The following is a 26904-nucleotide window of genomic DNA, read 5'->3' as shown; positions in this document are numbered from 1 at the left end:
CCTCTGCAAAGGCTCATAGAAATACACAACAGTACAGTATGAAAATACAAATGCAATTTTTTCTCCCTCCTGAGGTGGTTATGTTAAAATGGCACTGATTGTTCTAGAGAATTTGAGAAAATCAGGTACTTTGTCTTTGCTGTTTGCATACACTATGGATACATGTTTAGCCTTAATGGTCCTTTAATGAGCAAGATTTGAATTTAGTGTATGAAGGAGCAGCTCTCTTGTCTTCAGTAGAATTATTCCCCCCTTACACCAAGTCTGAATTGGTCCCATGTTCACAGGGTATGAAAAGTCCTTCATTTATTTCTAAGGGGCAAATTCTGTGCTCAAATACTGGCACAGGGTGCCAGATGCATGAATGCACCTGAGGACATAGTTTGGCTTTATGCATTTGTCATTGCAACTATAAATTTAAAAAGAGAGAGAAGAATTGTGCTTTCAATTACAGTGGTGTAACTAAGAGAAGAGTAACTTGCAGAAGGACTTTAGGATTTCAGATGCTTTTAGCAGGCAGTCACATGTGTTTTGTTTTGTGTTTAAAGTGCATTTATGTTGCTTTCATTGTCTGTTTCATTATGCTTTATTAACAACTAGACATGACATATACCAGTAACAGACCCAAGGCTAGATTTAGAAAATTACAAATGGCAAATATTTTCCACAAAATATTTAGCGAATTTTGCAAGGCATATTTGGAAATCGTATTCAAAAAACAAAAAAGTTAAGCAAAGTGAACATTTTTTTGCAATAATTTTAGTTTTAAAAGACAGCATTTTGTCAATTTTTTTCTTTAAAAAAATTTGACAACTGGTTCTTATTTTCCTGCATAGCTCCAGGGCACATTCATGGGAGTGAAGCCCCTTCCTGCACTTCCTTTTGCTGCTATGTAGGATCTTTCTGGACTTGAGTCTGTTCATGGGTAGAGGAAAACTAGGTTCTGTCCCCAACAGTGCTCTACCCACCCACTGTTGGTTGGGGAGTGGGTGATGTTATGGCTTCATTTCTTCTCCTTTTTTTTTTTTTTTTTTGTCACCAACATATGCCAGAAAGCAGATCTGGCTGGATTCAGGAAGCAGAGGTATGTTGCATCTTGTAAAGGACTGACAGCTCTGTATTCTCCAACCAGAAAAAGGGATCTCAGCCGCAAATGTGTTTCACAGGCTGTCTGTGCCTTCCTAGTATTGCTCCTAGGGCAGTGGAGTACAGGTTACCCATACCCAGAGTATTTAAAGGACTTTGAAGTGGGTAAAAATGAAAATGGGTGAACCTCTAGAGGTCTGGAGGTTCAGTGGGTTAGATGCAAATGGGCATCCAAAACTTGATATGAAGAACAGAGAACTTTTGGAATAGAAATCTCAAGTTTTCTCATGAAACTTCAGCACTTCTACTTCCAGGCCTGGCCAGAACCAAGAAGCGCAGAAAATGAAACCTAAGGAGAGGATATAGAGTTCAAACTTACGTGAGTATTGGGGAAAAAAAGTCAATTCAAAGTTTGGGCAGAGGTTATGGCTGTTTTAAATAAATGTATACAAAGTGGTAAGCCCAAACTTCGGAAAATCCAACATTTCTTCACATTTATTTCTGCTATGCTTGCCTGCTACACATGGTTTGGGCCATTAGTTTCCGTGACCTTGGCAGATATGCACGTTACTGTGCAATGTGTGGTGCTTTAAGAAGATGCAATTATGAAGAGGTGGGAGATTGGGGGAGCTGCATAATGGAGGTAGGGCTATGTTGGGATACTTACGTTTTTGATTAGTTTTTGCTGATGTAGAGATATTGTGATTGGGGTTAAGTAAAATGAGGGAGTCTGTGTAAGTGTATGTTGGAGATTGTAAAGGGTATCAGAGTTACTGGGCTAAGTGCACCTCTCACATCTCCTGGCTCTCTGGGTATGTCTACACAGCCCACGGAAGCAAGCCTCCCAGTCCAAATTGACAGACTTGGGCGAAGGGGGCTCATGCTGCCACTCTAAATATAGCTGTGCAGACCTTCTGGCTCAGGCTCTGAAGCTTCGGGAGAGGCCAGGAATTCAGACCCTGAGCTCCAGCCTGAGCCGCAACTTCAAGGCACTGTTTACACAGCTATGCTTAGAGCGCTAGTGGAAGCCACACTAGCCCAAGTCTGTCAACTGGGGCTGAAAGGCTCGCTGCTGCAGGCTGTGTGGACATACCCCCTGAGCACACTCCCTCTGCGCCTCAGGCTGTCATCTCTTTCTTGCAGTGGAAACGTGCGTTTCTCACACTCTCAGACCAGGTGCTAGGTTTCCACCGTGATCACCTCTATGGGTCTGAGTTGGGCTCAGACCCTGAAGTTCTGTCCCCTGTGGGGCAATGATGGTGATAATTAGCGACCAAACTATTTATTTAGAACAAAAGCATGTCAGAGAAAACGCATGTTAAAAGCAGTAAAGAATTCTGCATTCATATCTCGTTCTTCCCTAAGGCTTACCATTCCTTGGATCTGGAAGGCCCATTTCCTTTAGACTCCTCCCCAGGGCTTGTCTATGCCAGCCTGTCTGCCTGTTCACAGCCCCTCAGAGAGGCTTTTTAACTCTTTAGTCTTCTTTTGATCTGTAGTTCACATCCTGACAAAACAAGGTTTACAGTGTCAGAGACAAGTGTAATTCTCTTCAAGGTTACCTGTGGTGTCCAGGATAAATCACTACCACCTGCTTACAGTGTGAGACAGCCTTGTCTGTGCCTACTGGGATAAATCCTTCCAGCTCTGCTGGCACTCAAGTTCCCAGGCCCTTCTCTTCTGGACACCCACAACATACACCTCTGTTGAAGCAGTGCACCCCAGGTTACTGGCTTTACCTCAGTTCAACATCACCATAGTACAGAGCATTTAGACATGCCTAAAATACAACCAAATTGAAGTTTATTTAACACAACTTCAGTCAAAGATTCACATAAAAGCAAGTAAAAGGATTTGGAAACATGAAGTTATGGGTAAAAGAAAAATATAAAACACATTCTATAGTCTATACTTACTAACAAGGTACTTTCCTGACTAAAACGGTATTTCTCACCCACTGGTCAGTCCTTATAGTGCTTGTCCAGTCCAGAGGGTTGGAATCCACTTTTCACAAGACACTCCTATTGACAGAATGTTGCTTCTGTAATGGATAACATTTGTGCCATCTTTTCTGCTCTTATACAGTCCCAGACCTTTTGTTGTTGTTAATATTCAAGTTTGCATCTGCAGATTGTGTACACAGGGTTGGGCTGAGTCAATGGATGCTGATTGATCTCAGTGATGCTTGTGCCAGCTCTGAGACCCACTCAACCTCTGGTGACCTGTGTCAACTCCACCAATTTTTAAAACCAATATTCCACATGCTGCATAACTCTAAAAATGTTTCCTTGACAAGCATCTTGCAATAACTGTGATAACTAGCTCGTTTTTAACTTTTGGTAGAGACCAAACATGATGCTCCCCACCTTTGGTGAAATATCAAGATGATGACTGGACACAGATATATCTGCCAGAGCATATCTGTGTCACAAGTTACAGGATCTTTGAAGCTAACTCTGGGTCCCAATTGTCTTTCTAGTGTGTACCTAAGTAGTAGTTGTTATGTTGAAAGCCATTGTGTTGCCTTCCCATACTGTTTACCATTGACTTCAAGCATCGTAGGTGTCTAATAGACATTCCACTAACCCCAATATGTGTTTGATCAATATACTCATGCAAGAAAGTCTAATAATCCAATATATAATAACTTCCCCTCACTGACCTGGTTATATATGGTGTTCATACCATTATTGCATCTCAGTATTCATATATTACTATATAGAAATCCATACAGCACTAGAACCTTATTACGTATCTGCAATATTTCTGTCACACTGGCAATGAGTATTTGTGTTGTAGATGTACTAACCACAAGAGGCATGAAAAATCACTGAAGGGAAAGGGAATATACATACTTTGATACCATACCAAGAAACCTACAGTGAAAATAATTATTCCGATGCTATGGAGGATGAGCCTAATATCACAGACATGCAGCCTGGTAAAGTGGATTGAAGACAGATCTCGGAGATAGAAATTCTCAGTGAGAATTAGGAACCACAGTGCCACTGATTTGATGTTAATATTTATGCTGTATATTTTAGAGACTGTGCTCAGTCCAAAAGTTGGAAGTGCAAGTGGTTAGGGGAGGAAACAGTTAATTATCATTACACCAAAAGAAAATGGTACCAATTAACAGAAGTAAAGTAGCATACATATACTAAAGCTTCCCTAAGCAGCAGGTCAGTTGGCAACACACAATTGGATCCCAAACAGATACGTTTGGAAAAAAAATTCCTTGGGGATAGAGTGTCAGGGATTTTCTGACAAAACAGGTTTTCATCAGAAAATGCCAGTTTGTTGAAATAGAGATATTTCACAGAAATGTATTGGTTTCAGAAAACTTCCAATGAAACTCAGGCAGGGTTCTATCTGAATCTTGCTTGGTTTCCTGCCTGCTCACCTGGCAGGCTGCTGGGAACCCTGAAAGCCCTGGGAGCTCCAGTTGAGCTGGGAGGTTGGACATTTCGATTATTTTGAAACATTTTTTTCTCTTTCATGGGACATTTCTAAATTTCTGTTTTCCCCCACAAAATGGAAGAGTTTATTTCCAGAAATTTGGGATTTCCCAAAGAACAGAATTTCCAGCTTTGAACCAACTCTAGTCAAAGGCGCATATAGTGACTGCCCCAAATATTAGCTAGGGTGACCAGATGTCCCAATTTTATAGGGACAGTCCCGATTTTGGGGGCTTTTTCTTATATAGACACCTATTACCCTCCACCCCCTGTCCCAATTTTTCACGCTTGCCCTCTGGTCACCCTAATATTAGCACAGGTGTTACAGTTTACCAGACTCTTTGGTTACAGCAGCTGATGACCAATGTTGGACCAATGATGATGGCTCGAGGTGGAAGATTTATGGCAAATGATCATGTCATGCATAACTGTCCAAGAAGCTGAGTATGTAAGATGCCTTGTTTAAGTATCATCAAGTGTGATCCCCTCAAACACTTATGCATTGATTACTGCCTTGAAGTGAGTGGAAATGGTCCCCTCAGAATATTCCTCTGCAGAGGCCTTCTCTGGCTTGGGTAGAGCTGGTGTAAGAGCTGTACAGTGTCTTGGTTCCTAGCATTCAGCAAGAGGACTGCTGGAGGTGTGTTCAGTGTGCTTGCTGAAATAATTCTGTGCTTCCCAGGGTTAACAGGGAGCCAGGGAAAGCAGTGTGTATAAATTAGAGTAGCCCTGAAGCTGTAGTAACTTGCACATGGGGCCAGGCAGGCCTCTGGTTGGCAGCAGCATATGGTCCTGTCTTACACCCCCCATAAAACTCCACTGAAATGATGTAATGGCTGCCAGAACTAGAACACATTACATGTTTAATATTCTGGAATATTTGCTGAACAATTTTGTGCTAGACAAGACTGGCTAAATTGTGAAGTCTCTCTTAAAGTCTCCTTTTGTCATGCTGCTTATTAGTGAATCCTGTTGATATATATAAGGCTTATATATAACACCTCCTTCCCTGCCCTATCAGTGTCTGTCCATCTGTGTGGATATAGACTGTGAACTCTTTCAGGTAGGGACTGGTCCTTCTTAAGTATCTAGAAAGTGCCCAGTGCTTCATAGGAGCTACCACCCAAAAAAGGTCTCGCTATTGCAGGGAGAAACAAATTCCAAAGCAGCTTCAGGCCACGAAAGCCACAAGCATTTGACATGGGAAAAAAATCATGTATGGAAAAGCATGCTAAATAAACTATTGATGGGTTCTGTGTTGAATAGACAAAAATATAAAAATACAACAGGTAGAAAGTGATCAAATACAAAGCCTCAATCATGGAAAACATTAGACACTGAATGTGGAAACATACAGCCATTAAGTATAAAATGAATAGATTAAGTGTCAAAAGGTATAAGAAATAACAAAGACAAGAAATCATTGACTGCTCAGCCGAGAAATATATGACTGGCATAAATTAAAGGCAACCCTCTTCTTCCACTTATACAAGGCCCAGTTTTGCACGATTTACTTACATGAGTTGCCCTTATGTAAAGAGTCTCATAGACTTCAGGGATACTGCTTACCAGAGAGATGGCTGCAGGCTTGGAATCTCTGGAAGGATTTTTTTTATCAGGAGATTCAAGAGATCTTCAGGAGATTAAAGGAGAAAAGCTTTAACCCCAAGTCTTGTATGTGCTTCTTAAGAACCAACGTGTTTTAATTCCCTTTATCACAACAAAAGGAAAATGCAATGGTAGGGGGTGAAGGAAGAGGAAAGCAGGGAGTTTCATATTCCTTGAAAGAAGATACTGCATCGTGACCATTTAACATCAAGGATGAATGCTATAAATCTTCCATGGGAGAATTATCTAAAGATGAAATTGCAGTTATGAATAAAGGCTTGACTTTTTTAGCTATCTAGAAAATCCAGCAAAATATCCTGTAAAGTGTTACAAGTGTAATCAAAAACTTAATTTGAAGCTTTTCTTTGCAAATATTCTGGACACTAAGAAACCAGTTGTTAATACAGATGTAGTCAATGTGGATAATGAGTATAAGAGGAATATCATATTTAGAAATGAATCCATCTTTAATCCACCAATTACTAATTCTACCTTGTTAATGTTCTTTCAGCAGGATTTGGATGTTTGGGAAATTCAATCATCAGAAGACATGTTAGATTTAAAAATCAGACTCTTACTGCCCACTAAAGAACTGCATGGCGTTTATCACAATGAATCAAAATATTATTCTAAATGAAGGTGGCACTTATGATAGTAGTACTGCGTAAGGTTAAATATACAGCCAAAGGTATAATTTACTAATGCAACCTCTTATAGACAAGTGAAGTGTCATCTCATTAATTTGCTGAAGACTACATATTGGTACCCTTGCTGAGTGATGCTAAAGAAAATAATTGGAATTCCAAGTGAGACAGTGTTCAGTCACTAATGAGAATCCATTTAAACCAACTATTAAATCTAACCACTTTGTAAAATCCATAGAATGTGGTTGATCAGCCAGGAAGATAAGTAGTAATCTCTTCAGAATCTCTAAATATATTTATAATTTGTTATAGTTTTACATTAGCCCTTGAGACTCTAATCAATATCAGGGCCCCATTGTGCTAGGTACTGTATAAGCATAGAATGACACAATTCCTATGCCAAAGAATTTATAGTCTAAAGCCCTGATACTGCAGGTTGTACTGCATAGATACAGGAGCTTCTGGGGAGTAACTTGCAAGATGAGGACCTACCTTAAAACACGATGTAACTGGCATTACAGCGACAAGAGAAAGGAGGAGGTAGGGAGGAGAAGGAAAATGACAGTAAGAACTCTTGTAATATAGACCAACTATATGCACAAAAGAGGGAAGGTCCGCTCATGGATCAGTAACTGGTTAAAAGATATGAAACAAAGGGAAGGAATAAATGGTCAGTTTTCATAGTGGAGAAAGCTAAATAGCCGGGTCCTCCAGGGATCTGTCCTGGGAGTGACAAAGGGATCTCACAAAACTGGGTGACTGGGCAGCAAAATGGCAGGTGAAATTCAGTGCTGATACATGGTAATGTTTATTGTAAATCATAATCCCAACCACACATACAAAAAATGATGGGCTCTGAATTAGCTGTTACCACTCAAGAAAGAGATCTTAGAGTCATTGTGGACAGTTCTCTGAAAACATCTGTTCAATGTGCAGTGGCAGTCAGAAAAGCTAACAGTGTTAGGAACCGTTAGGAAAGTGATAGATGATAAGCCAGAAAATATCAGGACACCACTGTATAAATACATGGTACGGCCACCCCTTGAATACTGCATTCAATTCTGGTTGCTCCATCTCAAAAAAGATATGTTAGAATTGTAAAAGGCACAGAGAAGGACAACGAAAACGATGAAGGGTATGGAACAGCTTTCGTATGTGGAGAGATTAAAAAGACTGGGATTGTTCAGCTAAAAAAGGACGACTAAAGGGAGGGAAAGGTAGAAGTCTATAAAGCTATGAATGATGTGGAGGAACTGAATAGGGAAGTGTTATTTATAACACAAGAACTAGGGGTCACCTGATGAAATTGATGGGGAGCAGGTTTAAAAGAAATAAAAGGAAGTACGTCTTCACCCAACACACAGTCAACCTGTGGAATTCATTGTCAGGGGATGTTGTGAAGGCCAAAAGTATAACTGGGTTCAAAAAAGAAAAGGAGTACTTGTGGCACCTTAGAGACTAAACAATTTATTTGAGCATAAGCTTTTGTGCGCTACAGCTCACTTCATCGGATGCATACTGTGGAAACTGCAGAAGACATTATATACACAGAGACCATGAAACAATACCTCCTCCCACCCCACTCTCCTGCTGGTAATAGCCCATCCAAAGTGACCACTCTCTTTACAATGTGTATGATAATCAAGGTGGGCCATTTCCAGCACAAATCCAGGTTCAAAAAAGAACTAGATAAGTTCATGGAGGATAGGTACACTAATGGCTATTAGCCAGGATGGTTAGTGATGCAACCCCATGCTGTGGGTTTCCCTAAGCCTCTGACTCTCAGCTGCTGGGCTTGTATGACAGGGGATGAATTACTTGATAATTGCCCTGTTTTGTTCATTCCTTCTGAAGCATCTGGCATTGGTCACCGCCAGAAGACAGGATACTGGGCCCAGTATGGCCATTCTTGTGTTATGCTCACAGCTAGATAGTGTTGGGTCTCTTTTCTTTGAAGTATAACCTACACATAAATGAAGAGACTATGAGTAGCCCCTGAAAAGTGATGAAACAGCATAGTCTCACATTTGAACTCTGTTCTTTACATTAATTGTCACTGGCTAGTATGCTAATATGCCCAGAAAGAGACCACTATGAGCAGTTGAATATTATCTGAGAAATAAAGATGTGAAGCTTAAAGTCCATCTCACATTTTTTCATTTGAAAGTGATTAGACCAGGTATGTCAGTCGGTGTTATTTGGTCAACCATGCATACTAATTTGGTGCTAAATTATGTTAATCTGTTTCTGAGACAATGGAACAAATTATGTTTCAAATCCTGACCCTTGCTCCTCCACAAAGCCAGGTAACTAATCTATGTGCTGGAATGTCTTCATTCCGCTGGGGGAATGTTTAGTAGACCTGCATACTTGCATTTTCCCCCGTCCCTTCCCCCACACCCTGCCAACTCCCTTGCAAATTTCTTTCCTATCAGCATGCAACCAGTTTAACATTCCGTGGCATCTGCTCATGCAATTTCACACATCCTTTATTCTTTCCATAATGCCCATGTGGTCATGCTATATGTTATTTAGCCCTCTTTTTGAGAGAGACCATCCACATTGACAATCTTTGTACCACTGCTGTGTGGTGATATATTGCTGCAAGATACTGCTCCATCTCAGTAGTTTAGCATTAGCTCAACTCCCTATCCATTTTTAAAAAGGAAAGAGGTCAGTGTCACTTAAAACTTTGTCCACAAAGGTAAACATTCAGAGCCCTGTTTGCAGCCACTGAGAATGGGATAGACTTTTCCCCTAACTAGATAAAGATGAATAATAAAAGGTATTACCTCATCCACCTTGTCATTCAGCATTAGTGACATTATAATGACTCAGTTTATTTATTATGAAATGAGAGCATAGGATTCTTTTTATACTGGATCATCAGATTGCTCCCTCAAATGAGGAATTCTGCTTTTGTCGATAGTCTTCCTGATCCTTGTAGGTGATCATTTTTTGGCCTGGAGCATCAGATTTGATTACTTATTATATTTCATCATAAAAGTACAAAGGTATTCATGATACCTGGCCCTTTAAAAAATATATATTTTGTTGAACTCCATGATAAAAATAAGGAATATAGAACAGAGTGAAGAGTACGATGGTCACCAGTAATCAGAAATCACAGCAATCTTTAAGAAAAGTGGTAGTGGAGAAAAGATTTGCTTTTATCACAAGCCTGTATTAAAACAGACCGGAATGGTGACCTGTGAAACCAATAACCCAAATCCTGGAAGCCAAGTTTTCAAAAGGTTTCAGAGTAGCAGCCGTGTTAGTCTGTATTCGCAAAAAGAAAAGGAGTACTTGTGGCACCTTAGAGACTAACCAATTTATTTGAGCATAAGCTTTTGTGAGCTACAGCTCACTTCATTGGATGCATAATGAAGTGGGGGGAGAAAGGGGCAGGAACAAACAAGGGGAAATAGGTTACCTTGCATAATGACTTAGCCACTCCCAGTCTTTATTCAAGCCTAAGTTAATTGTATCAAATTTGCAAATGAATTCCAATTCAGCAGTCTCTCTCTGGACTCTGGTTTTGAAGTTTTTCTGTTGTAATATTGCAACTTTCGTGTCTGTAATCGCGTGACCAGAGAGATTGAAGTGTTCTCCAACTGGTTTATGAATGTTATAATTCTAGACATCTGATTTGTGTCCATTTATTCTTTTACGTAGAGACTGTCCAGTTTGACCAATGTACATGGCAGAGGGGCATTGCTGGCACATGATGGCATATATCACATTGGTGGATGTGCAGGTGAACAAGCCTCTGATAGTGTGGCTGATGTTATTAGGCCCTGTGATGGTGTCCCCTGAATAGATATGTGGGCACAGTTGGCAACTTGCTTTGTTGCAAGGATAGGTTCCTGGGTTAGTGGTTCTGTTGTGTGGTATGTAGTTGCTGGTGAGTATTTGCTTCAGGTTGGGGGGCTGTCTGTAGGCAAGGACTGGCCTGTCTCCCAAGATTTGTGAGAGTGATGGGTCATCCTTCAGGATAGGTTGTAGATTCTTGATAGTGCATTGGAGAGGTTTTAGCTGGGGCTGAAGGTGACGGCTAGTGGCGTTCTGTTATTTTCCTTGTTAGGTCTGTCCTGTAGTAGGTGACTTCTGGGTACTCTTCTGGCTCTGTCAATGTGTTTCTTCACTTCCGCAGGTGGGTATTGTAGTTGTAAGAATGCTTGATAGAGATCTTGTAGGTGTTTGTCTCTGTCTGAGGGGTTGGAGCAAATGCGGTTGTATCGTAGAGCTTGGCTGTAGACAATGGACCATGTGGTGTGGTCTGGGTGAAAGCTGGAGGCATGTAGGTAGGAATAGCGGTCAGTAGGTTACCGGTATAGGGTGTGACCATCGCTTTCAAAAAGTTTTCAAAAGCGTGCCACACCCATTTTCAGTGGCAGCTGTTGGATGCTGAACTCTTCAGAAGAATCTGACCCTGCGTTTTTATCTGAGTTGCACCTGAGCAACAAACAGTTTCGGTTTTGCACATTACTAAGAGCTCAGCGTAAATGGTGTAACTCCTCTACATCTAAAGGTTGTAGTGAGGAGGGATCTTAGAAATCTGCTTACCATGGAAAAACGCAGAATTTGCATATTAACAGAGAATCTTTGGTTTTTACATTTTGCAAAAAAACAAGACCCCATACATATACAGTAGAACCCTGTTTATCCGAGCCTCCATTATCCGGCTCTTCTTATTAACCAAACTGGGAGTGGGCAGTGGGACCTCAGCCTGTCAGCCCCGAGTGGCAGGCCTTCCTACTGTGGCTAGGGAAACGGAAGTTAAAAATTAAATTTTAATTGTGGAAAAAAGTGGATTTTTATTTTTTATTTTTCACAGAGAATTTTGGTTTTTTTATTACAGAAAACTAGGATCCCTGGTAGTGAGGTATAGCAGGCACAAATTTTCACAGTGTATATAATATCAAAAGTGTTAACAAAAGCATAAACTGTCTATAACATACAGCATATGTTAATAGCCAGAAATACAATAAAATTAATAAAAGGGCTACGTAATTTGATTATGCTGCAGTTTACATTTACACTGAAAGAAGACTGTTAAGAAGATGTCTGTTTAAAAGGGCCCAGGAGATCTGGGGAAACTTTGACAGGAGAAATCAGAAGTGTGCAGTCCAGTGAAGAATTAAACTACTGGGAGTAATAATATGGGCTGATGCACTCAATATAGCAGTAATGCCCTCCGAGAAGAATAGGAAATCATTCAGTTCCTCTAGGCTGCACGGAAGCTAAATACAGTATGACAAGAAATAGTAGCAGTACTCATTATGTTTGATTGCTAATTACCCCTTTGAATGATTCAGTTATGCTTGCTACTAGATAATTAGTTTAGTAATTTATGGCTGCAGCACAAACTAGTATTTTAATTTTCACTGCACAATTTTCACAACACCTACAGTTCAGATAATACCTCCCTTTTTTATTCAATTTTAAATTGCTTTTTTGATAGCCTATGGAAAAAAACAGCAATTCTTTCAATTTTCTATTGTGGCTTTAATGTTAAATTATGCACTTTTATGGAATTTTATTCAAACCTAAAGTATACAAAGGTAGCAAACGTCTTTATGTGCCACTTTTATTATGGTTACTTTAGAGAGTTGAGACCTGATCCTGCAAACCTTTACTCACATGAGTAATTTTACTCCAGTGATTATTCACATTGCCTGTACTGAGACTAGTCACTTGAATAAAGTTAGTCATGTATGTGTTTCCAGATTGAACCATTGCAGCAAATTAATAGTTTAGTGGGGGGGGCAGGGGTTATTTGTATATTTGCATAGTTATTTCTCTAGTTTCAGAGTAGCAGCCGTGTTAGTCTGTATTCGCAAAAAGAAAAAGAGTACTTGTCGCACCTTAGAGACTAACCAATTTATTTGAGCATAAGCTTTCGTGAGCTACAGCTCACTTCATCAGATGCATAAAAGTGGAAAATGCAGTGAGGATGTTTTTATACACACAGATCATGAAAAAATGGGTGTTTTATCACTTCAAAAGTACTCACTGATACTACAATTCCATATGCAGAGATTGATCCTGCTCACATATATGAGTCTTTAATGATGAACACAATATTGTGGGTACTTGCATGTCTTTTCGAAGGTACTGGTCAGTGGGATCCAGCACTTCTCTGGATCAGCCCTTTTATTTGTTAGAAAAGCAGCTACCAAGCTTGAGTGAGCTAAGCATTAGATAATTTTACAAGTTATTCAGAGATGTATATCCAGTAATTTGAGAGCCATATTCTTCTGTAATAAAGTTGCATCTTGGTAATTTGGGTAATCTGAACAATGCATCTGCCTTGCCAATTTGGTATGATATTCTGAATTAGTGGTGAGTGAACCTCAAAGGAATTTAATATTTGGTTCTGTTTGTACAAGCATGAAAAAGTCTGGAGGTGTATTGAACCTTATCCAAACTAGCTAAATCTCCGGAGTGTGTACATGCACGCGATATGGAAGAGAGAGGAAATATATAATGGATGGCAACACACTTACTAATATGGAGTCAGTACTGGAGGCTTCACCGCATTAAATGAATATGGCCAGTACTTAGGTGTCAGAGTAACAGCCGTGTTAGTCTGTATTCACAAAAAGAAAAGGAGTACTTGTGGCACCTTAGAGACTAACCAATTTATTTGAGCATAAGCTTTCGTGAGCTACAGCTCACTTCATCGGATGCATACTGTGGAAAGTGTAGAAGATCTTTTATACACACAAAGCATGAAAAAATACCTCCCCTCACCCCACTCTTCTGCTGGCGATAGCTTATCTAAAGTGATCACTCTCCTTACAAAGTGTATGATAATCAAGTTGGGCCATTTCCAGCACAAATCCAGGTTTTCTCCCCACTTCTCCCCCCCACCACAAACCCATTCTCCTGCTGCTAATAGCTTATCTAAAGTGACCACTCTCCTTACAATGTGTATGATAATCAAGGTGGACCAGTTCCAGCACAAATCCGGGGTTTAACAAGAACGTCGGGGGGGGGGAGGGGTATTAGGAAAAAACAAGGGGAAATAGGCTACCTTGCATAATGACTTAGCCACTCCCAGTCTCTTTTCAAGCCTAAATTAATTGTATCAAATTTGCAAATGAATTACAATTCAGCAGTCTCTCTCTGGACTCTGGTTTTGAAGTTTTTCTGTTGTAATATCGCAACTTTCATGTCTGTAATCGCGTGACCAGAGAGATTGAAGTGTTCTCCGACTGGTTTATGAATGTTATAATTCTTGACATCTGATTTGTGTCCATTTATTCTTTTACGTAGAGACTGTCCAGTTTGACCAATGTACATGGCAGAGGGGCATTGCTGGCACATGATGGCATATATCACATTGGTGGATGTGCAGGTGAACGAGCCTCTGATAGTGTGCCTGATGTTATTAGGCCCTGTGATGGTGTCCCCTGAATAGATATGTGGGCACAGTTGGCAACGGGCTTTGTTCCAAAGATAAGTTCCTGGGTTAGTGGTTCTGTTGTGTGGTATGCGGTTGCTAATGAGTATTTGCTTCAGGTTGGGGGGCTGTCTGTAGGCAAGGACTGGCCTGTCTCCCAGGATTTGTGAGAGTGTTGGGTCATCCTTCAGGATAGGTTGTAGATCCTTAATAATGCGTTGGAGGGGTTTTAGTTGGGGGCTGAAGGTGACGGCTAGTGGCGTTCTGTTATTTTCTTTGTTAGGCCTGTCCTGTAGTAGCTGACTTCTGGGAACTCTTCTGGCTCTATCAATCTGTTTCTTCATTCCGCAGGTGGGTATTGTAGTTGTAAGAATGCTTGATAGAGATCTTGTAGGTGTTTGTCTCTGTCTGAGGGGTTGGAGCAAATGTGGTTGTATCGCAGAGCTTGGCTGTAGACGATGGATCGTGTGGTGTGGTCATGGTGAAATCTGGAGGCATGTAGGTAGGAATAGCGGACAGTAGGTTTCCAGTATAGGGTGGTGTTTATGTGACCATCGTTTATTAGCACTGTAGTGTCCAGGAAGTGGATCTCTTGTGTGGACTGGACCAGGCTGAGGTTGATGGTGGGATGGAAATTGTTGAAATCATGGTGGGATTCCTCAAGGGCTTCTTTTCCATGGGTCCAGATGATGAAGATGTCATCAATATAGCGCAAGTAGAGTAGGGGCATTAGGGGACGAGAGCTGAGGAAGCGTTGTTCTAAGTCAGCCATAAAAATGTTGGCATACTGTGGGGCCATGCGGGTACACATAGCAGTGCCGCTGATCTGAAGGTATTGTCCCCAAATGTAAAATAGTTATGGGTAAGGACAAAGTCACAAAGTTCAGCTACCAGGTTAGCCGTGACATTATCGGGGATAGTGTTCTTCACAGCTTGTAGTCCATCTTTGTGTGGAATGTTGGTGTAGAGGGCTTCTACATCCATAGTGGCCAGGATGGTGTTTTCAGGAAGATCACCGATGAATTGTAGTTTCCTCAGGAAGTCAGTGGTGTCTCAAAGGTAGCTGGGAGTGCTGGTAGCGTAGGGCCTGAGGAGGGAGTCTACATAGCCAGACAATCCTGCTGTCAGGGTGCCAATGCCTGAGATGATGGGGCGCCCAGGATTTCCAGGTTTATGGATCTTGGGTAGTAGATAGAATATCCCAAGTCAGGGTTCCAGGGGTGTGTCTGTGCGGATTTGATCTTGTGCTTTTTCAGGGAGTTTCTTGAGCAAATGCTGTAGTTTCTTTTGGTAACTCTCAGTGGGATCAGAGGGTAATGGCTTGTAGAAAGTGGTGTTGGAGAGCTGCCGAGCAGCCTCTTGTTCATATTCCGACCTATTCATGATGACAACAGCACCTCCTTTGTCAGCCTTTTTGATTATGATGTCAGAGTTGTTTCTGAGGCTGTGGATGGCATTGTGTTCCGCACGGCTGAGGTTATGGGGCAAGTGATGCTGTTGAATTGGAATTCATTTGCAAATTGGATACAATTAACTTAGGCTTGAATAGAGACTGGGAGTGGCTAAGTCATTATGAAAGGTAACCTATTTCCCCTTGTTTTTTCCTAAGCACCCCCCCAGACATTCTTGTTAAACCCTGGATTTGTGCTGGAAATGGCCCACCTTGATTATCATACACATTGTAAGGAGAGGTTTCAGAGTAACAGCCGTGTTAATCTGTATTCGCAAAAAGAAAAGGAGTACTTGTGGCACCTTAGAGACTAACCAATTTATTTGAGCATGAGCTTTCATGAGCTACAGCTCATTTCATCGGATGCATACCGTGGAAACTGCAGAAGACATTATATACACACAGAGACCATGAAACAATACCTCCTCCCACCCCACTGTCCTGCTGGTAATAGCTTATCTAAAGTGATCATCAAGTTGGGCCATTTCCAGCACAAATCCAGGTTTTCTCACCCTCCGCCCCCCCCCCCCCCCACACACACACAAACTCACTCTACTGCTGGTAATAACCCATCCAAAGTGACCGCTCTCTTCACAATGTGTATGATAATCAAGGTGGGCCATTTCCTGCATAAATCCAGGTTCTCTCACTCCCTCACCCCCCTCCAAAAACCACACACACAAACTCACTCTCCTGCTGGTAATAGCTTATCCAAAGTGACCACTCTCCCTACAATGTGCATGATAATCAAGGTGGGCCATTTCCAGCACAAATCCAGGTTTTCTCACCCCCCCCACCCCCATACAAGGAGAGTGGTCACTTTAGATAAGCTATTACCAGCAGGAGAGTGTGTTTGTGTGGGGGGGGGGGGGGGGTGAGAAAATCTGGATTTGTGCTGGAAATGGCCCAACTTGATTATCATACACATTGTAAGGAGAGTGATCACTTTAGATAAGCTATTGCCAGCAGAAGAGTGGGGTGGGGGAAGGTATTTTTTCATGCTTTGTGTGTATAAAAGATCTTCTACACTTTCCACAGTATGCATCCGATGAAGTGAGCTGTAGCTCACGAAAGCTTATGCTCAAATAAATTGGTTAGTCTCTAAGGTGCCACAAGTACTCCTTTTATTTTTGCGAGTACTTAGGTGGTTGTCCACCATGGAGATGGGTGCAATATAAGAACCTACAGAGGATGTACTTTGAGATTTAATCACCAATGTTTGTAAAGTGTTTGAAGATCATTGGATTGAAAGCACTGTATAGGCACACAGAAGTATCATGACAGCTATTATTTCTAGTGGATAGTCTTACAAGCTATAGAATAGTTTGAAGTAATCTGTGTAATTAAACTATTGTAACCCTTCTGCAAGGTGGTGTCAACAGCAACAAGGGCCAGATTCCATAGCTAAGGGTTCTTCTTAACATTACAAAACTGAACCAGCTCGGGCCCTCACCCAGACATCCACACATATGAGTAAATTTGCCAAAATGAAAACTTTCCTAGACGGATTTACCAATACATTTTTCTATTACATGTAAATGTGGATTTTCTTCAGTCCCATGTGTTTTAACACATACCTGTCCCTCTGAGTCAGTATGAGAAATGACCTTCACTTCAGTCTCCAGTTCTTCATTTACCTGCATCCTGTGATGGCATGGGGTAAGTGGAAAGGTTAGATCCATACCTTCCCTTTCAAAAAGGAAAAGGAAAAAGTGGGTGGGAAACCTAACTTCTGTTTTGCACACCTTAGCTTTCCACCCCCACTTTCTCCACTGCCTCAGCTTTTCTTAGTGCAAATTGTTAAATCATGAGAAGAATGTGAGTTAAACGAATTCACCCCACATTATTTCAAGCTTCCTCCTCTGCTGTTTTCCCTTTTTGTGTGCCTCTCTCCTTTTTTATCTCTTCTACAATGGCAGGGTCACTCATCCCTGCACAATATTTGGGCCTTGTCAGGCTGAGAATTCTGAAAAAAAAAACCCAATAGTGAAAACAGATGTTCAAGAATTGAGCAGTGCGGATTGCAAGGAACACTGATAAGCCACAAGTTTCAGAGTAACAGCCATGTTAGTCTGTATCCCCAAAAAGAACAGGAGGACTTGTGGCACCTTAGAGACTAACAAATTTATTAGAGCATAAGCTTTCGTGAGCTACAGCTCACTTCATCGGATGCATAGAATGGAACATATATATGTATGTTAGAAGTTACCATACAAACTGTGAGAGGCTAATTAGTTAAGATGAGCTATTATCAGCAGGAGAGAAAAACTTTTGTAGTGATAATCAAGATGTCCCATTTAGACAGTTGACAAGAAGGTGTGAGGATACTTAAGGAAATAGATTCAATATGTGTAATGACCCAGCCACTCCCAGTCTCTATTCAAACCCAAGTTAATGGTATCTAGTTTGCATATTAATTCTAGCTCAGCAGTTTCTCCTTGCAGTCTGTTTTTGAAGCTTTTCTGTTGCAAAATTGCCACCGTTAGATCTTTTACTGAGTGGCCACAGAGGCTGAAGTGTTCTCCTACTGGTTTTTGAATGTTATGATTCCTGATGTCAGATTTGTGTCCATTTATTCTTTTGCATAGAGACTGTCCGGTTTGGCCAATGTACATGGCAGAGGGGCATGCATGGCACATGATGGCATATATCACATTGGTAAATGTGCAGGTGAATGAGCCCCTGATGGCATGGCTAATGTGATTAGGTCCTATGATGGTGTCATTTGAATAAATATGAAGCAAATACTCACCAGCAACCACACACCACACAACAAAAACACTAACCCAAGAAACTATATATCGGGCAACAAAGCCCGATATATATATATATATATATATATATATATATATAATCTTACTATATGTTCCATTCTATGCATCCGATGAAGTGAGCTGTAGCTCACGAAAGCTTATGCTCTAATAAATTTGTTAGTCTCTAAGGTGCCACAAGTACTGCTGTTCTTGATAAGAGACAAAACACTTTCAGACCTTGGGTGACTTATGTAAATGAACAAGTAGCCGTGCGTCTGTAGGAAGATGGTATTCTCTTGTACTCATATTTACAATGTATCATCCCAAAAGACCCATTTTAAAAGCCTAAGACACTGAAAGCATGAAACAATTTTTGCTTAAAAATACATTGTTTATTTCTTTGGCTATCTTCTATAGCATTTAGCATTTCAGATTTTATAGTCCAACGAAAAAAGAGGTCTGCACTGAACATTGGATTATGACAAGCCTCTTTGCAGAAGTAATTATGTAATTTTCTTGTTCGGGGATAGCAACAGAGATGCTTGGAATATCAAAGTAAGAACAAGAGCTCTCAAAATCTTTGCATTACCATTCCTACCACATTAACGCTGTTGCTTACAAATCAGTTGGGACTAGCAGGCAAATATTTAGATTATCAAAATGAGTTTTTCCTTATGGGCAACAGTGCAGATTGTTTGGAGGTACTGTATTATTGTGAAAAATATTTGGTATTATGAGGTTATCAAGCTTGCTTTATTCTTGTTGTTTTGTTTTCACTGCAATCCAATAACATAATGTCCATGGTTTGTGCTTGCAGCAAGCTGTACTGTCCTCTTACCCAATATTTACTAACCCTGGATCAATGTTCTAAAGGGCAAACCTGACAGTGTTATTTCTGTGAACATCACGCTTGTGTTTATTACAGAATGAAACTATGCTCTTTATAACCAACAGTCTTGCTTGAAATATGTGTTCTCTGACCCATTTAATAAATGTTTCCCTACAGGTTGGACGCAGTGACACTTCTCCTTTACCACATAGACACGCAAAAACACACTGGTCCCCATAAGACAGGATAGCGAAGCATCATCTCGACCTTTCCAACTTTGTTCAGAGTGACAGGTTTGGGTGTTTTTTACCTGCTAACTGGATTGCTGGCAGAGGTTTATATTTCTGAACCTGTAACCATCCAGCTGGCCATTTCCCCTCCCCCCGTTAATATGAGTTTTGCTACTAGCAATGAATACTATAGAAGAATAAACATACACAATACACAAGTGGCTCAGATTCTCTCCTATATTTGGACTGCTCTGCACTGTGCTGCCAGAACAAAAACAATCCCAAAGCTAGTGTATCCAGCCACAGAAGAATCACTCCAGAGCAGGGGATCTTCCAGGGCCCCAAAGATGGCATAGTAGCATGCTTGCTAGCCCCCACTCCCTGTTCATGTTGTAGGGGGACATGGTTTGGGAAAAGTGTGTATGCTTGTGTTTTCCTTGTGCCCTTGCAATCCTCAGGTGCTGTAACAATCACTTAGGGACCATTTGCATTTCGTGGGACTTGCAGCCTTCTGGATGCTCTAAATTCTACTAGGGGACCAGACTAGTGCACAACAAGCCCAAGGTAGGGGAATATTAGGAGTGTTTGTAAAGCCACCTTCATGATCCTTGGCTGTATCCAAGGATCTGGCCAGTATGTTTTCAGTACTACTCCTGGGGGAATTCATGACCCCCTGCAGTTTTTTTCTCTGCAGAATATAGATTCTGCTGGCAAGGCACTGCAGTTACATCTTTTGCCCACCAGGGGCAGCTGTGGCACCAGAAGAGAGGCCAGCCAGTGGGCAGAGAGGAATTGGGAGACTGCATTCCTCACAGTGGGGACAGGTGAGGAGGTATGGGATGGACAGAGCTGTGCATATGTGGCTGCTGGGGGGTCACAGACTGGGGTTTAAAAGGGCAAGTGGGCGGACTGACTGCGACAGGTCTCAGGAGCTAGGGGGATGACAGCATCAAGCCAAGGGCTGAATGGGAGTGGCGCTGCAGGCCACGGGGAGACTGCAGGGCCACATGGGGATGGATGTGGCAGGTGCAGGGCCACATGGGGACAGGGGAAGATGTGCCTGACTGATTGGGAGAGGCTAGGGGTCAGCCAGGGTCTGCATGGGGGAGGCTCCCCAACTCTCTAACAATCCACTACTCACCCACATCCAACAACCCTCCAGGTTCACTCTCAGGCTCCTTCCCTCTCCCTCAGCTCCTTAGTTCCCCCTGACTCCCTCAAGCCTTTGCACTGCTTCTGAATGGTGCAGGAAATATGTTTCTATAGTGTAGTTTAAATGAATTACTCAAAGTTCTGTATTAATATGCTTAGTAAGGAATCTATTTATAAAAAAAAAAATCCTGAATCTCGTTTGTTGTCTGTATTGTTCCAGACATACTTTCTGACAGATATTTTGAAATATATTACCAAAATATTTGCAACTGGTATGATTATATTGTGTTATTATTTTGAAAAATAAAATATGCAACATTTTGCAGAATTTTAAAATACTATATGCAGAATTTTAATGTGGTGGTGCAGAATTCTCCAAGGAGTATAGTGTACCATGCTGAATAGTAAAAATACTGAATCAACCAATATAAAATGTCCATCGTTTGTGGACATTCACAAATTCTTGGTGAGTTATCTGAAAGTGTTGCCACTTATGGTAAACATTTTGTTGACCTGAATCTCTGGGATCTTTCTGCAGCTGAACAGTCTGTGTTCTCCTGAAAATTCTCCTGTGAAAAATCTTGAAAGTCACATTTATTTGGCACAAGATTTTGTGTCTGAAAACTTGTACCAGAAGTTCATTTCTTTTTCTTCTGATTACAAAAGGTGAGGTCATCCAGCCATGGAACTAAAATGATAACATATTACAAATAGCAGTTAGCAGTTAGCAGTTCTCAAGTAACCTATCAGCTGACAATTGTTAAACTATTGCAAAAATGAAAAAGGAATAATTAGCAAAAATCAAAGTCCCTTCATGGGCAATTCAAGAACATTAAAAGAGCTAAAATCAGTGGTGGTCAACTTGTGACCTGCAGGCCTTACGCAGCCTGTCAGGGTAATCTGCTGGCAGGCCGCCAGACAGTTTGTTTACATTTGCACAGCCACCTGCGCCTCCCAGTGGCCGTGGTTCACCATTCCCGGCCAATGGGAGCTGCGGAAAGTGGCGGTCAGCACGTCCCAGCAGCCTGCGCCGCTTCCCGCAGTTCCCATTGGCCAGGAACGGCAAACCACAGCCACTGGGAGCTGTGGGCAGCTGTGCAAATGTAAACAAACTTTCCGGCGGCCTGCCACCAGATTACCCTGATGGGCCGCAGGTTGCCCCAGCACTGGCTAAAATTGTCATATAAATTACTCTGAAAGTCTAACAATTACCCAGATTTGTAATAGGACTTTCTCTACTAATAGTTCTGAAAGTGTATAAATCTAATATGTCCAGCTGTTTCCTGAAAGGAACACTGAGAATGACCTCACTGCACCTTTAAGCGTGTGTGTGTGTGTTCAAAAGGGGAGTGGGTCAGTGTGGTGACTTTGACTCATCCCCAGAGACCGGAAGGGCTGGGAAGCTGAAAAGGGCGATGCCTGGAGGGAGGAGCCCATTTTCCACAAACCAGGCAGAGCAGCACCCATCCTCCCTCCCCTTGAGATAGCAAAATACCAAGTTTGATTAGAACCTGCTGTGGGCATCGCACTAGCCGCTCCTTTCTAGGGGGGATGGAAAGGAATTTTTTCATCACCACCAGAATAGCCTTGGTGCGGGGTGTGTGTGTGTGTGTGTGCAGGGAGTGGGGGAGGGGGGTTGCCTTCCCCACAGTGGGTTCAGGGAGGGCTTTGTTATGGTGAGTAGGAAAAGAAGTTAGACTATGATGTCGTAATTCATTATACAAGTGTGGGGCAGATGTCCAGTGCAGGTACTCCATAGGGAAGGGATAGAGCAGGGCTGGGGAACCTATGGCCCGTGGGCCAGATTCAGACTGTTGCTTAATTTCATTAAGGCCTCGGCAAGTTTCAGCACCCCGGGCGGGGCTGGAGCCATGAGCGTCAGCTTGCCCCACCATGTGGAGAAGCCATGAGTCATGGCAGCCCCCCCCCCCCCCCGCCCCGCAGGGCTAGAGCCATGAGCATTGGCTTGCCCCGCTGCAGGGGGAAGCTCCAAGCCTCTGTGCCCAGCCCAGGCAGGCGAGTTGAACATTTTATATTTCTCTCTAAAAAATAACCACCCTAAATTAAGTTGCTTTTTACTTGTGTGTGGCCCGCGATTGATTTTCTCTGTGGGTCAGTGGCCCATGATAGAAAAAAGGTTCCCCACCCCTGGGATACAGTGACCAGATAAATAGCTTGGTAAAAGATTTAAAAAGGAGGTGTTTCTTAAAGGAGTGGAATAGGGTAGAGTTCAGGGCTACTGTGACTGATGCAGCAGGGAGCCAATCCCTGCCTTCTTATAGTCCACCTTAACTCTCGTTCAAGGGAGGAGAAGTAAGGACCCAGCAATGGGGTTAGTTGGGGGACCTGCATGGAAGAAGAGGGGCATTGGTGGAAGCTCCTTGGGTAGATATTTATTGAACATGGAATTACCTGCACTGTACACTTTTATCTGCCGGGTAGTCCCAGACATCTAATTATAAAGTTGTGGCCTGATTAAAACCCTGTCAAGTGTCTCCTGTCCTCCTTTCAGTATAGACAGACAATGTGTTTTTTTCTCTTTTGTAAACTTAAGTTTTGATCACCGTCACTTACGCGAACCTTCTCACGGCTAGAAAGTGAAATTTATTTCATTTCCCTTGTTCTCTATTCTCTCCTATGCACACTGGTTTGTTAATTGAGAATTGCAGATGAGCATAGGAGTGTGGCATTACTTTTCTTATGAAAAAACACACACACAGATGCCAAAAAAAAATAACATTGAAGCATTTGTTTTGGAAAAAACAAACACGGATTCTAAAATGACAACATGAACTTTGCAAACATATAAGGAAAAAGTAGGTCAAAATGTAGGCCTACTAACTTTTAAGCCTCCAGTCTGTAAAGTATTAGTATAGATAAGTGTGTTTTGAGGTCTTTTTGTTACTTTCTATTTTTCATAAAGCCACAATGCCCTAAACTGGTGCCTGCATATAATATACAAATTTCACTAATGAAATAGCATGAACTGGAGTACAGAATAATAGAGTACACATAGATTTAAAAAATCACTTTATTTTTTACCTGTTGTTGGTTTGTTTATGGTAGGAGATGGAATAAAACATTTTGTTTTTTAAGGAAGCCAAATTGGGTGAATATAGTGTTGCATTTTTAGACTGGGCTCTTACCATGTGGGAAAAAGGACAGCCAGATAAATATTGAAAGATTTAATATAGATTGTCCTGATAAGTTAGCTTGTCCATGCTGAAGAAATATGTTGAAAATGTTTTAAATGGTTATCTTGGAGAAATACTTTGCCCAGACCTGATTATTCTTAATTGTGATGCAGAGACTCATACCTAGAGCAAGGAACATGCTGACCTCTCTTCACCTAATCACCATAGTAGCTAAGTGCTGTGGGAGACTGCAAAACCAGAAAATAGACTGTGTTCCAGTCTTTAAAGCAGACAATTTAAGATGTATATATGGCAAGGTAAATATGCTACAGTCTGTAAAGGATTAATAGGTCCTGCTTGGTCATGGGGCTGCTCAGGTCCAAGTATAAAAGGAAGGGGAAGCTGGGTCAAAGGGGAAAGGTATGTTCTCTTCTTCCTGTCTGATTAAAGCTGGGAAAGCCTTTGTGGGGATAATTGCCCTGTGTTTTTCAGTTGACTTTCTTTTGTTTTGGGACTGTTTTGTAGATAATACACAAAGTCAGAGAAAAGAGCTTTAAAAGGACTAATGCTTGGAGTTTTATTTCCCTTTCCTAGGCCACGTAAGTGCCTTTCAGCATACAGTGACCTGAGCTACAGCTCCTTTAATGGTCCTGCTCAGTACATCTCTAGAGCCTATCAACCCACTACCTGATCACTAAAAGCAGCAGGCCAATTGTTGGACTAGAAAAAGATCAGGGCCTGAGGAGAGAGAAGTTAGGAAATAAAGTTTAAAAAATGGGTATAAGAGAAAATGGATATATGTCCTAATTCCAAAAACATGGACCCTTCAGCATCAAAAGCCCATATAAAAAGACCCTTTCTTACATCTCTTCAGTGCTGAATTAATGCATGTTTCTTTCTTTGTTCAAAGAACTAATTCTCTGTGGGGCCTAAAGGACATAGCCTATTTACAGAACCTTTGTTCTACAATATGCTGAAAATAGGTGGAAAATGACTGATGACAAAAAAGGCTTCTGAGATTAAGGATTGCAAAGGATGGTTAGATTCACCAGTGGGTAATAGACTTTTCCATCCCTTTATCCTATCCTTTTCAATTCTTATTATTTCCACTGACCTCGGAATCATGCAAATTCAGTTGAGTCTGTGTCAGAGCAATGCAATACCACAATAAAGAAATATGTGAAATTAATTGATGCTTTTGTTACAGCCAAAACATAATACACTTTCTGCCTATTATGTAATCCCTGAACAGTTACAACAGGGGTACTTTTAAGAATGATCCAAAGATTTCATTCACTAAGCACAACTCTTAAGGGCATTTGTTTTTCAACGTCAGTTACACTGAGAATATAAAATGAAATGATCATTCTTTTTATGCCATGAATATTTCAAACCTGCTTTTGTTCACCTTACATTAGTCTTCATTATATTTTACGTGTAGCACTATCTGTACAATATTCATTTAATTTAGATCAGTGAATACAAGTTATTTATGATGTCACATAAAATCTCTTACCAAGTCAGTCTGTCAGCAGACCAGCCTTTAGAAAAAATGAAAGGTATAGTGGGGAGAGGATTTTACATTTATCTTTATGTAGTTTATGGCCAGTAAGAGACAGAGAGAGAGAGAGAGAGAGAGTGTGTGTGTGAGAGAGAGAAACAAACAGACAGACAGACAGACAAGCTATAGTGTAGTGATATTTTGTTAAAGGAGCTTTGCTAGAAAAAACAGAACAACCCAAAATCTGTTTGAAATGAAAAATAGAACTATTTAAAATTAATAGGAATTATTTACTGGATGAGTGAGTTCAACTAGACGCATGTCTTGATCTGACATTTGATGGTGTGGATTAATTAGCACTGTTTACTTTTATTCTATATACCACACAGAAAGGAGCAAAAATGAGGGGGTGGGGGAAGTAAGGAAGATCACAAAAGCAGTGTCCAAGGGAAGGAGAAGCTGCCTGGGACATAATTCTACCCCATCCCAGAAGCCTGTGGGCAAAAACTATAGAGTTAAGGGTCATCAGGTTTGGGGAGGATGCCAGGCCAGACCCAGCAAAGCCAGAGCTCAGCATGCTCCCCTCCAAACCTAGTGGATTTCTAGGATGAAATCTGTATGAGCATTAATTCTGCTCGAAGCAGCACCCTGTCCCCATGCACTGTCATCAGAGGAGCACAGGGTCAACCAACTGAATCACCAGCGCCACTTACAATAGCATCCTGCGGTTTTATTGGAAGTCTCCTACCCAAGTATTAGCAGTCCAAAACCCTTTTGGCTTATGACATCTGACAAGACCACAATTCATTGTGACTTGCTTATCTGATCAGTCCTTGGTCTCTCTGCTGAGGCTCCTACCAGGGTGTCCATTAATGCAAATTCTGATGTGGAAATCTGTCGACTGGGCATTGGACTGAGTCCACAAACTCATTTCACATAGAGTATGTCTCTTAACACCCTTCAGATTGCAATGAGCTTGGGAGCTACTCATCTGGGCCACATTCCAGTTAACAACCTGGAGGAAAATGGCTCCAAATGTCATTGACAATCTCTGGGGATTTTTTTTTTAACACTAAGTCTTCCTGTTTACATCTTGAAAAAAATTGGAATTGCATTAGCAGAAAACATATCAATTTCAAGTCTCGGTGAGTTTTGCTATCCCGTTCAAGGGTTGCATTTGAAACACATCAACTTGTTTGCCAAATGCCTGTGTATAGGAATGCATGGCTTTGCTTGTGTAGATGCAATTTTGTGTCTATTTTACTGATGAAGCATACAAAAGGGTAAAGTTTAATTTTTGCGAATAAATCCCCAGAGCAAAGATACAAAGACTGCTTTCTGATTTAAAAAAATATAATGCAGTGTGCTTATGCTGAATTATTGCTATGGAAAAATCAAAAATTGAAAAAGGAAGACATAGCTGATTTATAGCGAGAAGGCTACATTGTAAGTTGAACATTGATTACTGAATATTAATTGTCAGCTCCCAAGCCAATAGTAATGGTATAAATTTTAGATACAAATTGGAAATGTGTTTCTTGAATCTAATTCTCAAGTTTTTAAGGGCAACGATTATAGATTGTCCACCCACGGAAGCAAATATTAATTGGTCTTTGTCAGTACTATTGCCAATATTTGAGAGTACCCACTG

General features: G+C 41.2%; 1 protein-coding gene across 17 annotated transcripts in view; it reads left to right on the top strand.

The window, feature by feature from the left end:
* Nucleotides 1-26904, top strand: part of RALYL (RALY RNA binding protein like) — a 614199-nt gene that overhangs the window by 199679 nt on the left and 387616 nt on the right. For 2 of the 17 annotated variants that reach the window (XM_073330696.2, XM_073330690.2), the window contains one exon: nt 19414-19529. The exons of the other annotated variants lie outside the window; for them this stretch is intronic. The gene's annotated coding sequence lies outside the window, so the exon portion shown is untranslated. The remainder of the gene's footprint in view (nt 1-19413; nt 19530-26904) is intronic. 17 annotated transcript variants of the gene reach the window in all.

This window comes from Lepidochelys kempii, chromosome 2 (genome assembly GCF_965140285.1).
Source record: "Lepidochelys kempii isolate rLepKem1 chromosome 2, rLepKem1.hap1, whole genome shotgun sequence".
Lineage (NCBI taxonomy): Eukaryota > Metazoa > Chordata > Testudines > Cheloniidae > Lepidochelys > Lepidochelys kempii.
This window is presented reverse-complemented; position numbering and strand designations above follow the sequence as displayed.